This window comes from Hevea brasiliensis, chromosome 10, assembly GCF_030052815.1.
Source record: "Hevea brasiliensis isolate MT/VB/25A 57/8 chromosome 10, ASM3005281v1, whole genome shotgun sequence".
NCBI classification, from domain to species: Eukaryota; Viridiplantae; Streptophyta; class Magnoliopsida; order Malpighiales; family Euphorbiaceae; genus Hevea; species Hevea brasiliensis.
In genome coordinates this window covers 8431969-8444105 of record NC_079502.1, presented here as the reverse complement: position 1 = coordinate 8444105, position 12137 = coordinate 8431969, and the positions used below count along the sequence as shown (strand labels likewise).

Genomic DNA, 12137 nt, shown 5'->3' with positions numbered 1-12137 from the left:
GGTGTGCAATAAAAGTATGATTTCATCTACATACGGATTTGATTTGTTTATCATTGAAGATATCATTAACGGGTATAATTATAGTACACTTAATTAAGGAAATCATCACCCTGGACACCTTCACCTCATACACTAAACAAATGCAGAATTCACCCAGTATTTTCAAGAATCGAATACTTACTATGCAGTAAATCTACGTGCTTGTTAATGTCTGAGCTTGATTGTTTGCTGCTACCAATTTGAGACATCTCATTTGTCACTTGGAAATATTCTTAGCATAAGAGACTGCTGAGTTTTTCCATCGGGAGTCACCACCTTAAGCATGGTTTGAACTGCAGTGAATGTTACTTCATCTAACAGTGTCATATATATATGTATATATATATTTCTATTGGAGTTTAACAAATCCAACAATTAGCAGCTTATTGGTGGTTCGCAACTATAAGATATTTCACAACTTGGCAGAAACCTTCCGCCAACAGCACATTATGGGCAAAATTTGGTTTTTACTGTATAATGTGATGAGTTATCTTTTACCTCCAGAATGCTAGAATGCTATTTCCTGAAGAACTTGAAGAGTCTTCTGATGTAACATGGACGCACGGAAAACAAATAAACAAACAAACTAGCAAGTATTGTAAGGATAATAATATGGCTGCCAAATGAACAAATTATAACATGAGAAGCAAACTCAACAAACATATCCGTATATGTGTGATGCAAACAAGCTACAAAACTCTCAGCTAGTATAGAGTTAATGAAGTGGTACGAAAGAGCATACCGGTTCCAGCAGTTTCAATTTGGTTCTAGTTCGATTTGGATTTGATGCAATCCAATAGTTGATTTTTTTTTGTCTTTTTTGGAAAAATTGGTTCAAACCAGACTGGTTTGGTACAAGGTCCAAGGGGAGAGGGACTAGGATAGGCCCTTCTTCAAGATGGCTTCAGTTCAGTTTGGGCTTGTGAACTGTTGACTGGTTCTGGTCCTGTGTTTGAGAGATTCAGTTTCAGGCTCAACCAGGACCATGGCGGGGTCTAAGCTAACTTTTGGAGCTCAATAAACTATAGTTTTGCATTTAGAAATCACCAGAAAGTTTCTATGCCACTTTAGCATGAATTACAAAGAAAACAATTATAACAAGAGAGAACAAAAGGCTACATGAGGCACAGAGAGGGAGAGAGAAGATAGAGGGAGAGATTAAGTTGTGTTAGAAACAGAAGAATTTACCCATTCTAGATGTTGTGCTGTAATGCCAGATACATTTCCGGATTATATACCACCTAAGACGTTACAAGTCCAAGGATAATTGATCAGTTAGTATTTAAGCATAATGGCCAATTGCATTGATTATTGCACAAGTCAATGAGAGACAATCAGATAGACTGAAGCATTAAACAAGAAGACATGAAAAATATTATCAGTTTAGACTCTAGACGCAAACATCTTTGTTCTTCACTTTCTCCTCCAGTCTGAGTAATCTCCTTCTGACCTTCTAAGAAGGTCCTCCAGTACACTATTATACAACATCAGAAGCAACATGCACACAAGTGTGAAAAACAAAACAGACAAAAGAATGGATACCTTCGTGACAGTCTCAAGAGACATGCCAGGGCGAACAGGAAGTGGTTTTTGTCCTGTCACACTAGGCTGTGAAATGCGAACCATGACAAGAAAATTAGCATTATTCAAGTTAAAGAATAAACCAAAGGAAAAGAGAAGCAAATCAGTATTCAAGCCAGTAATTTATGAGCATATGCACAACATATGCATGTTTGTGCCCATGCTGACACATTTAGTGAAATCAAACTCACTCTTCCTGCAATTCCACTTGAAATACTTCAACTCCGAGTGTCTTACTCCTCGGTAGCAAAACTACCAGTACCTTCATCTTTCCTAGCACTAGTTTTTTTATCATTTCCCTGACAGTATTCCCTGGCTTCAGAGCCACTAGTTTGGTTAGGAAGTTTGCCTGCATTAACAAGGTCCATAATCACGCCATTGGAAACGTTAAAACAATATATATAAACAATTTTTTACTGGAGTTCTTCTAAATGTAGGAAGGAACTAATAAAACTCAACTCAACTAAGCTTTTATTCCAAAAATTTATTGGAGTCGGTTATATGGATTCTCTTTCTCCGCTCTAAACGATTTTGGGTTAAATTCTTAGAACTGTGTAATGCTTCTAGGTCATATTGTACTATCCTCCTCCAAGTCAGTTTAGGTCTATCCCTTCTTTTCTTTCTATCCTCTAACCCAATGTGCTCTACTTGTCTAACTGGAGTCTCCGTATGTCTACACTTCACATGACTAAATCATCTCAATCTCTATTTTCTCAACTTATCCTAAATTGGCACAACTTCTACCTTTTCTCTAATACTCTCATTACGAACTTTATCTAGTCTAGTATGACCACTTATCCACCTTAACATTCTCATCTCCGCAACTCTCATTTTAGATACATACGGCTCCTTCATTGCTCAAAACTCACTACCATATAACATTGCCAGTTGTATAACTGTACGGTAAAATTTTCTTTCAACTTATTCGGAAACTTAGGATCACATAAAACTCCCGTGACACATCTTCACTTTAACCATCTGGCTTTAATCCTATGACTAACATCCTCCTCACTTCCCCCATCTACTTGAAGGATCGAGTCGAGATATTTAAAGTAATTACTTTGGAGCAATACTACTCTATCCAAACTAACTCCTTCCCTATCATTAGTTCGGCCTTCACTAAAATTGCAATGCATATATTATGTCTTCGTTCTACTTAACTTAAAGCCCTTTGACTCTAGAATACTTCTCCAAATCTCTAGCTTTCTATTAACTACTTCTTGCGTCTCATCTATCAAAACTATATCATCCACAAACATCATGCACCAAGAGATACTCTCTTGTATATGTTTCGTTAATTCATTTATAACTAATGTAAAAAGGTAAGGGCTCACAGCTGAACCTTGGTGTAATCCAACTGAGATAGGAAATTTCTTGTGTCCCCTCTCATTGTGCGCACAATAGTAGTTACTCCTTCATACATATCTTTCACCACTTGTATGTACCTAATAGATACTCTATTTTATTCTAACACTCTCCATAAGATGTCTCTTGGAACACAACTTCATAATATGGCTCATTAGTTTAATTCTCCTATAGTTTGAGCAACTCTGTATGTCTCCTTTACTTTTAAAAATAGGTACTAAAATACTTCTACTCTATTCATCAGGCATTTTCTTTGAGTTTATAATCTTATTAAATAATTTAGTTAACTATGCCACTCCCACATCTCCCAAACACTTCCACACTTCAATTGATATTCCATCGGGTCTACAGGCTTTATCCACTTTCATTCTCTTAAGTACTTCCTTTACTTCTGAAGATCTAATCCTTCTAGTGTAATTCACATTCTTTTCTATTGCTTTGTAGTCTATATTAACGCTATTATCACTTTGACTATTATTAAAGAGATCATCAAAATAATTTCTCTATCTTTCTTTAATGTCCTCATCTTTCACTAACACTTTTCCTTCTTTATCCTTAATGCACCTAACTTGATTGAGATCTTGATATTTCTTTTCTCTCTTCCTTGCTAATCTATAAATATCTTTCTCCCCTTCTTTAGTTCCAAGTTTCTCATATAACTTTTCAAAGGCCTGCGCGCTTACTTGACTAATCGCCTTTTTGTCTCTTTCTTTGGTATCTTGTACTGTTCATAAGCCTCATTATTATCACACTTAGGTAATTTCTTATACCATTCTCTCTTTCTCTTCATTGCCTTTTGTACTTCCTCATTCCACCACCATCTCTTTTTTGAGGGTGGTCCATGTCCTCCAGACTCTTCAATTACTTTTCTAGCTACTTCTCTAATCTTTGATGCCATTTGTATTCACATACCATTAGTCTCCACATCCAGCTTCCATGTTTCGGACTCAAGAAGCTCATTTTTGAACTTCACTTGCTTTACTCCTTTGAACTCCCACCACTTTGTTCGAGCTGTAATATTTCTTCTAGCCTTACTTGAATTATTCCTAAACTTGACATCTAAGACCACTAATCGATGTTGACTTATTAAAGCCTCTCTCGAAATAACCTTACAATCCTTGCATAGAGCTCTATTTGTCTTCCTGGTTAAGAAGAAGTTAATTTGGCTTTTATATTGTTCACTTTTGAAAGTCACTAAATGCCACTCCTTTTTTATAAAGTAGGTATTTACTAGTTTTATGTCGTACACCATGGCAAAATCCAAGATGCTTTTCCCCTCCTCATTTCAGCTACCAAAACCAAAACCTCCATGAACATTTTCATAACCTTGCCTATCACTTCCTACATGTCCATTCAAGTCTCCATCGATGTGAACATTCTCTTCATTCGGTATGCTTTGCATTAGATTATCCATATATTTCCAAAACCTTTGTTTACTCTCACTATCTAGTCCTATTTATGGGGCAATAAGCACTAACTACATTTATTGTTTCTTCTTCTAGTACTAGATTTACTTGTATAATTCTATCTCCTACTTTTTTTATAGATATTACGGCATCTTTCAATGTCCTGTCTATGATCATGCCCTCTCCGTTCTTGTTCCTCTCCGTTCTTATTCCTCTCATTTCTGGTAAACCATGGTTTGTATTCTGAATTACCCACTTTCTTGTTTTTCTCTTTTACCCATATAGTCTCCTGAATGCAAACAATATTCACCCTTCTCCTTTCCAAGGTATCCACAAGCTCCATTAATTTTCCTGTAAGTGGTCCAACATTCCAAGTACTAACCCTAATTGTCCTCCTATCATATTCCTTTCTAATTGATCTCCTTTTATGATATTTTTTATTGTCTTCTATGCCTATCTTGTGTTTGTTCCACTATCTATTCTACTATCTATTCTATGGACTAACTTTTTTACTCACACCCATCCATGATGTGAGAACCCTTGCTTATTTAACACCACACCTGGGCGTCGACATGGCGTATTGCTTTTGATGAATGCTCTAAACCCTTGCATATTACTCACTACACCCGGGCTCCGATGTAGCGCATCATAAGTAGAGGATGCCCCAACATTTGTATCGTAAGAATCCATATCATGAGGTGTGATAAAATTTTTACGCTGGTTGTCACCTACCGCAACCCTCCTCCTTTATTCGGGCTTAGGATCGACTAAGTACAAACTACTTAGGTGGAGTTCAGGAGGGAACTGATTAATTATTTAATTAATTTTAAAAAACAAAGGCAAGCCAATTGGAATCGGCCTAGCACATTTGATGTGACATATCTTGAATTAAGAAAATAGTCTTGAGATTTGGGAAGTGTACTGAAATCACAGTCATTTCTTTCATCTAGTATTCCACCTCCCATCGTATTCCTAGCTTCTCTGATTAAAACAAGCCTTGCAAGTAGTTTTCAATCTGGAACAACTGGCCAAGTTTCCATTGTCTGAAGAAGTATCAATGACAAGAAATGATTATGATATGCCAGAAAAACATCAATGCCAATAATCAAAATGGATACTTTGCAGCAATCAATTTTTTATTTCTAATTGCTGCAGAAGTAGAAGTGATTATAGATTGAAGCATTAGATGCTTTAAGCAGAATAACTCTACTCGATCTCTTTAATACTTTGTTAAAAAACAATAACTGTAAAGAATGCCATACACCTAATGAACTCGTATGTGAAAGAGAAAGATAGATAGGGTGCCTACTGCCTACTGCCTACTAAACTAAATAGCAAATTAGCAATGAGTTTACAGTTGCCGCTAACCTAAAAATTCAACTGTTAAATTTGATCAAAATTAGAACCGAACTAGAACCAAGGATAACCCTTAAGGTTGGTTCTAGTCCCCCAGAAATGGCCTTGGCCACCCCTAGCTATGTCAGAATGCCTAGTATCTAAGTTCCCATCAGCATATGGCCTTACAATTAAGTGGTAGACCTAGCTGCCTGATTATTCCCGGTGCAAAAATGTCAATGAATAAACTGACTAGTATGTAGGATGATAGGGTCAATGTGATCGATTCAACAAATGATGGAATGTGATGTGAGTACTAAAAAGACCTATAAATGTGATTAAAAAATAATAATAAGTTCTTGAAACTTTTAATATTAATCTCACATGTAAGTTGTTTTAAAACATTTAATACAGATAAACTTAATAATAAATATGCATCCATGGTTCCATAGTCCATAACATGAAAACTTCAATAGTAAAAAACCAAATGACATTGCAGGATAACAAAGATTATCTATGTTTATGCTGCAGATTAAAAAAGTCCATATGCAGCTTTAAAGCATTGATAGGTCTCAATATCTTCCAATGTCCAATTACAGTAGATTCAAGACCTTCAAAATCAAAATGTATGATTCAAACAAATTTGACATAAATTAAATGTGATGAAACTATAGATAGACACTGAGCAGTCTAGAAAAATACAAGCAAACCAAGTGTAATGTCATAATATTACCTTATCATCTTGGTCCTTTTCATCAACTTGAATCTTGTAAACCAGAGCCATCATAAACCCTGATTCCATCTCTTAACTCTTTTCCCAATGACACCTTGTGTAGACTCTTCAATTGCCACCTTCTTATACGCTTCCTCCATGTTCATGCCCTCCAACTATGCCATCATATATGATTTGACAAGCAACAAAACAACCATCAGTGAGTCCAGATTTCAATACTGAGCTTGCTAAGAGCACCAAGAGGATAATTTTATGCATGTTAGACTTAATTACTTGCTTTAACAACAAAAGGCCCCAAAAGAGGAGGAAAGGGGTGTGTGTGTGTGGGGTGGGTTGGGGGGGGGGGGGGGGAGGCTGTGATGTGGCAATGCAGAATTGAGAAGTGAACAAATTAAGCTTAGAAAATTAGCAATATCAGATGTATCAAATGACAAGATTACAAGCATTAACCAGAATTTTTGGTATAGTGTGCCTCCTGATGTTCTTATGAACAATTAGTAGATCGGACCCATAGACAAAACTTTAATATGGCATGATTTTGGAGTTCTGTCACTGCTATGATTAACGCTTAAAGAGACAAGTTATCACCTAATTCATTAAGGAATCTTTTCATTGGATTCACATCTTCCTGAGACTTTGGAGACTTAATAAATGCTAGGGTATAACATGTTGAGAACCTCGAAATCACCTTCCAGTTTTTATGTTCATATCCAATAGATTGCTTACTATATACTCGCCCTTTCACCTCATAGAAGTGATATAAGGTAATAATATGCCTAATTTCAAGGTGTACTGGTTATTATATTAACAATATGATTCATGCTTATTTCCATTTCAAAAAGAAAATGCAGATTATCCAGCATGAACTTTAACATATGACTAATTGACTTGTTCAAAAACTATCATAAAAAATCTTGTGAATAAAAAGAACCCAAAAACTCATATTACAAGAATTGTTACTTTTAATGACCAATTTTAACAACCAAATTATTATTTCCTCGTTAATAATATATGAATAATGACCAATACTATAATTGGTTGTAATTATGTAAAATTTTAACAACCATTATAAAATTCCCTCGTTAAATAATAAAATTTGGTCGTCATATATAAACTTTTTTTATTGATTTATTTTCTCAATTTTTGAAAGTCTTTTACGAGGAAAAATATTGCCCTTATTGATTAATTATATTTTTTCCTTTTAGAATTTGGTTTCCCTCCAGCGGGTTTTTTCTTTTGTCTCTGAGGTTTCCTAATTCCTTCCAATTAGTAACTTCCACACAAAATTGATTTCTCCCTAGTGTTGTAGCCTTAACATACGTGTTTCATAGGGTTGTATAAGAGTAGAGTTAATTGGTCCTTAGGGTTCCATTCAAAATTGAGTGTTCCAGATTCTCGCAACCTAGATTTGAACGCTTTCACTTGTTGCCAAGGGTGGATTCAGAAGTATTTCTGCGTGGGTGTGTCTTCAATAAGTATGTTTTACATTTATAATTCCCATTCCAATTGATGAGTTCCTTTTGATGCTAAATTTGTTTAGCAAGTTTTGATTCAGACCATGTAATTGATTATATTTTTGAGGGAAAAACTTTCTCTTGCATGTTCTAATGGAAGAACTTGATTTTATTTTGTGGTGTTCTTTCATCCATTCAGCTAGGCACTTTAATTATTTCCTATTGTGATTTATGTGATATGGAGATTCTTGGAGGTTTTTTATGCTCTTCTTGGTTGTTGGGTCTTGTTGGACTGTTGGGTCTTGTTGATTTACGTGTTAGTTTCTTCATCTGTTTGCTGTAAATTTTCTATCTTGATTAGTTGGAATTGTTCATTTGATGTTTGATGCGGATTGCTCCTAGATGTTAAGTCTTGGTTCTTGGTTGTATGTAAAGATTTAGGTTATGATCACCTAGCATGTCAAGTCTTAGGAAGGGTATATGGGGTTGTTAAGAGGAAAAGGGGGAGAATTGAAAAAAGGGGAGAAAGTGAAGAAGAAGGGGAAGATAAAGAGAGAGACTGAGAAGGAGAGGGAGAGTTACAAATTAAATTGATTAATATTGAATGATTGAATTAAACATTTTAAATTTATTTGGTAGCAGCAAGGTAACTTTATATGAGAATTATATTAATTATTTACTGCAGGATCAACACTAGGATTTATGAGGAAGGGCTTGATGCCTAAGGATCAACAATGATGGAATGAATTCCTTACCTGTTGTTCTGTTGGTTGTTACTTTCATTATGCTCCTAAAGTACCAAATGGCCACTAAATGATGCAAATAAAACATAAATTTTCTACACATTTCCTCTTCTTTTTTTAAATCAAATTACCATCCATTTCAAGTCTTGCATTGATATTTTCATTTTATTTCTTTGTTTGTTGGGATGTGCATGTGCCTGTAATTGCTAGAAGATGCATTTGCTTAGTTTTCACGCAATTATGGTTTCTTTTATTGAGAAATTGAAGCATATATTTTCAACATTTTTATGCAAATTTAGGAAGCCCATTTGTAAAGTGTACAATTACGACATTCATCTAAATGCCTAAATCTTGTGAAAAGTCTTAAATACCATTTATGATCATTATAAGAACATTCTTCAAGACACACATTGAGCTTGAGATGCGTCTACAATCTTCTTATTCATAGAGAATCATCGTATCCATAAGTCCAGCTACAGGCTAGAATCATATTGGCATTTTTCATCATAGCTTAGTAATCTAATTTTCATACCTCCATATCACTTTCTCAAAGAGTGCTGTGCTTTCATTTTTTTTTTCCGCCAAGTTTAATATGTATGAATTTGCTTATTCTTTGTTTTTGAGCCACATGTTGTGCCTATTTCTCTACTGATCTCTGGTGTCTTTTCAACCTCAATTCCAGTTATGGGGTTCTTTTCTTGTCTCACATTACTGAAGATATAATTGACTCGCCAAACTTTGCAGGTGATTGATTCTCTCATCATGAATTTTATATTGTCTTGCGTTACAAATTCTTTGCTGCTTTGTTTGATCTACTACTAATATGTTGTTTTCATCTGATTGTGGATGGTGTTCCTAAAGAAGGACTTAGAATACAAGATGTACTTGTTAGGATAGCTGTCCTGCTTCTGATCAGGGATAAGGTGAGTATCCAAATGGAAGTTCTGCCTAGGGTTCTTTTTCTCCCAATTTAATTTTTAAATTCTAAGTGCTTTAATACCTGTATGTGTAATTGTTAATTTGCTAGGGAGGGAAATAATTTACATTCATTTTCCCTTCACCTTCTATTCTAACTGAACAACAAGGCCTTCTCCTTTCCCTCCACTGCCTTAATCCTCATCTCTTGTTAAACTCCTAAACGTTCTTGTGATGTTTAGAGCATACATCTGTTAGTATTTGTTTGAACAACCCACCAAGCACAAGTTAGTATTTTCCTTCATTTGCATTTTATCTCTTATTGTCAACATTATTTAAAGTGGTGAAGATGATACATAATGCCTGGCTTTTCTTGTGCATGTGCTTATGTAACAACAAGCATATGTTGTTTTAATTAGTTAATAAAAATGATAAATGATAATAATATAGACTAACCCTATTTCTTGTTAAAATTAGCTGCTTAAAATTGAAAGTTGATCCTGATGCACATCATGCTTGTTTTCACCAGGATTTATGAGCAAGGGCTTGATGCCTATGGAACTCTAATGTGAAGCTTAGAATCTTTATTTTGATAGTAAAACCATATTTGAAATCTTGCAAATAGTTGCAGATTTTAGCCACTCAAATCTTTTCTTTCTCTTCCAGATTTCTTTAGTTCTTCCATTTTCAAATTTGATCTTTATTCATAAAAACTCTTCTTAGCTATCTTCCATCTAACTTATTCTTTAGATATCAATTATATTGGAAATCATAATTTATGGAATAGATTGTTGTTGAGTGCTCTCACAATTCTTTTGGATTCAAGATGTTAATATGGGTTGTTCAGAGGAAATAGAAAAAAGGGGAGGAGGTGAAAAAGAAGGGGAAGATTAAGAGAAAGATGGAGGAGGACAGGGAGAGTTAGAAATTAAATTGATTAATATTGGATAATTGAATTAAATAGTTCAAATTTATTTGGTTGCAGTAAGGGAACTTCATATGAGAGTTATATTAATTATTGATTAGCACTAGAATTTATAAACAGGGGTTAATGCCTAAGGAATTCTAATGTGAAGCCTAGAATCTTTATTTTGACAGTAAAACCATATCTGAAATCCTGCAAATAATTACAAATTTTAGCCACTCAAATCCTTTCTTCTCTTCTAGATTTCTTTAGTTCTATCATTTTCAGATTGGGTTTTTATTCATTAAAACTCTTCTTAGTGTCCTGCATCTGACTTATTCTTTAGATATCAATTAGATTGGAAATCATAACTTTTATGGAATAGATTGTTGTTGAGTTCTCTCACAATTCTTTTAGATTCAAGATGTTAATATGCCAAATTCTCCATGAGTGACAGATGTTGAGAATTGACCCTGCAATATTGCAGGAGTGAGTAACCATTCTTTAAGTTTTGTATGTGTTTCTTTAAGTTTTGTATGTGTTTTGAGTAATTATTTTAATTGTTTGTAACCACTAGAAATTAAGTTTTCATTTTTTCAAACCAATTTTTTTATAGGTTGCATGTTAAACAAAAACAACCCAAGTCAAATGATGGGAGCTTTACTCTCATTATCATGCAATCCTACTCGATATGTGACATCTTTTAATGGTTATATTGTTAATGGGTATAGGTTTCATATTGAATCTCATGACAATGGTTTGAGGACACAAAATTGTGGCATTGTTGTATTTGGAGATATTGGTGATGAAGTTGAAAACATAGATTACTACGGTGTCTTAACTGAGATTCAGTTGCAATATCTTGGAGGAAGACGTGTAGTGTTATATTGCAATTAGTGGGATGTTTATGATCAAGTCAGGGGAGTTAAAATGGATGAATATGGGGTTGTTAGTGTTAACTGCAAACGAACTTTGAAAACAAATGAACCTTTCATATTGGCCAACCAAGCATCACAAGTCTTTTATGTCCCAGACAATATTCACAAAGGTTGGCATTGTGTGATAAAGGCACATCCACGAGATTCCTATGACATACCATTAGAAGAAGACATTGAGCCTATTGATTTGAATCAAAGGGGTGAAGCATATCAACATGATGAATCTATTAGTCCTGAATATGTGGAGATGACTACAGTTGATGCAAATGACAAAATTAGTTAGAAGAGGATGGATGTGGAGTCACAAATAGTTGATATATCTTCAACAAAAAAGAAAAGAAAACATGGATCATGAAGTTTATTTAATTTTTATTATTTGAATGCTAATGTCTAATGTTTCTTTTAGAAATAAACTTTATAGTATATACTTATTTTATTTTGGATATATATGTGTAATTAAGTTATTCAACATAGTTTTACATTTCATTTTGTCTTTTTTCCCATATTTATTTATGTCGTGATATATTTTGTTGGTTTGAAGAAAAAAAAAAATTGTAATTTACATATTTGATGTGCTAATATTCTAGGTACATGATGCTAGGAAGGGGGTCACAAAAAAAGAAATGACATAGGACAAATATATTGAAGAATTCATTCATACCACCAGGTGCATTAGGAAGGGCAAAGAGACGCGAACATCGATCAAGATCATTTTTCCCTGTGA

General features: G+C 34.4%; 1 pseudogene; it reads right to left on the bottom strand.

Annotated features, from left to right (window-relative positions):
* Positions 1–547: 547 nt before the first annotated feature.
* Positions 548–6599, bottom strand: LOC110631574 (protein PEP-RELATED DEVELOPMENT ARRESTED 1, chloroplastic-like; annotated as a pseudogene).
* Positions 6600–12137: the final 5538 nt, after the last annotated feature.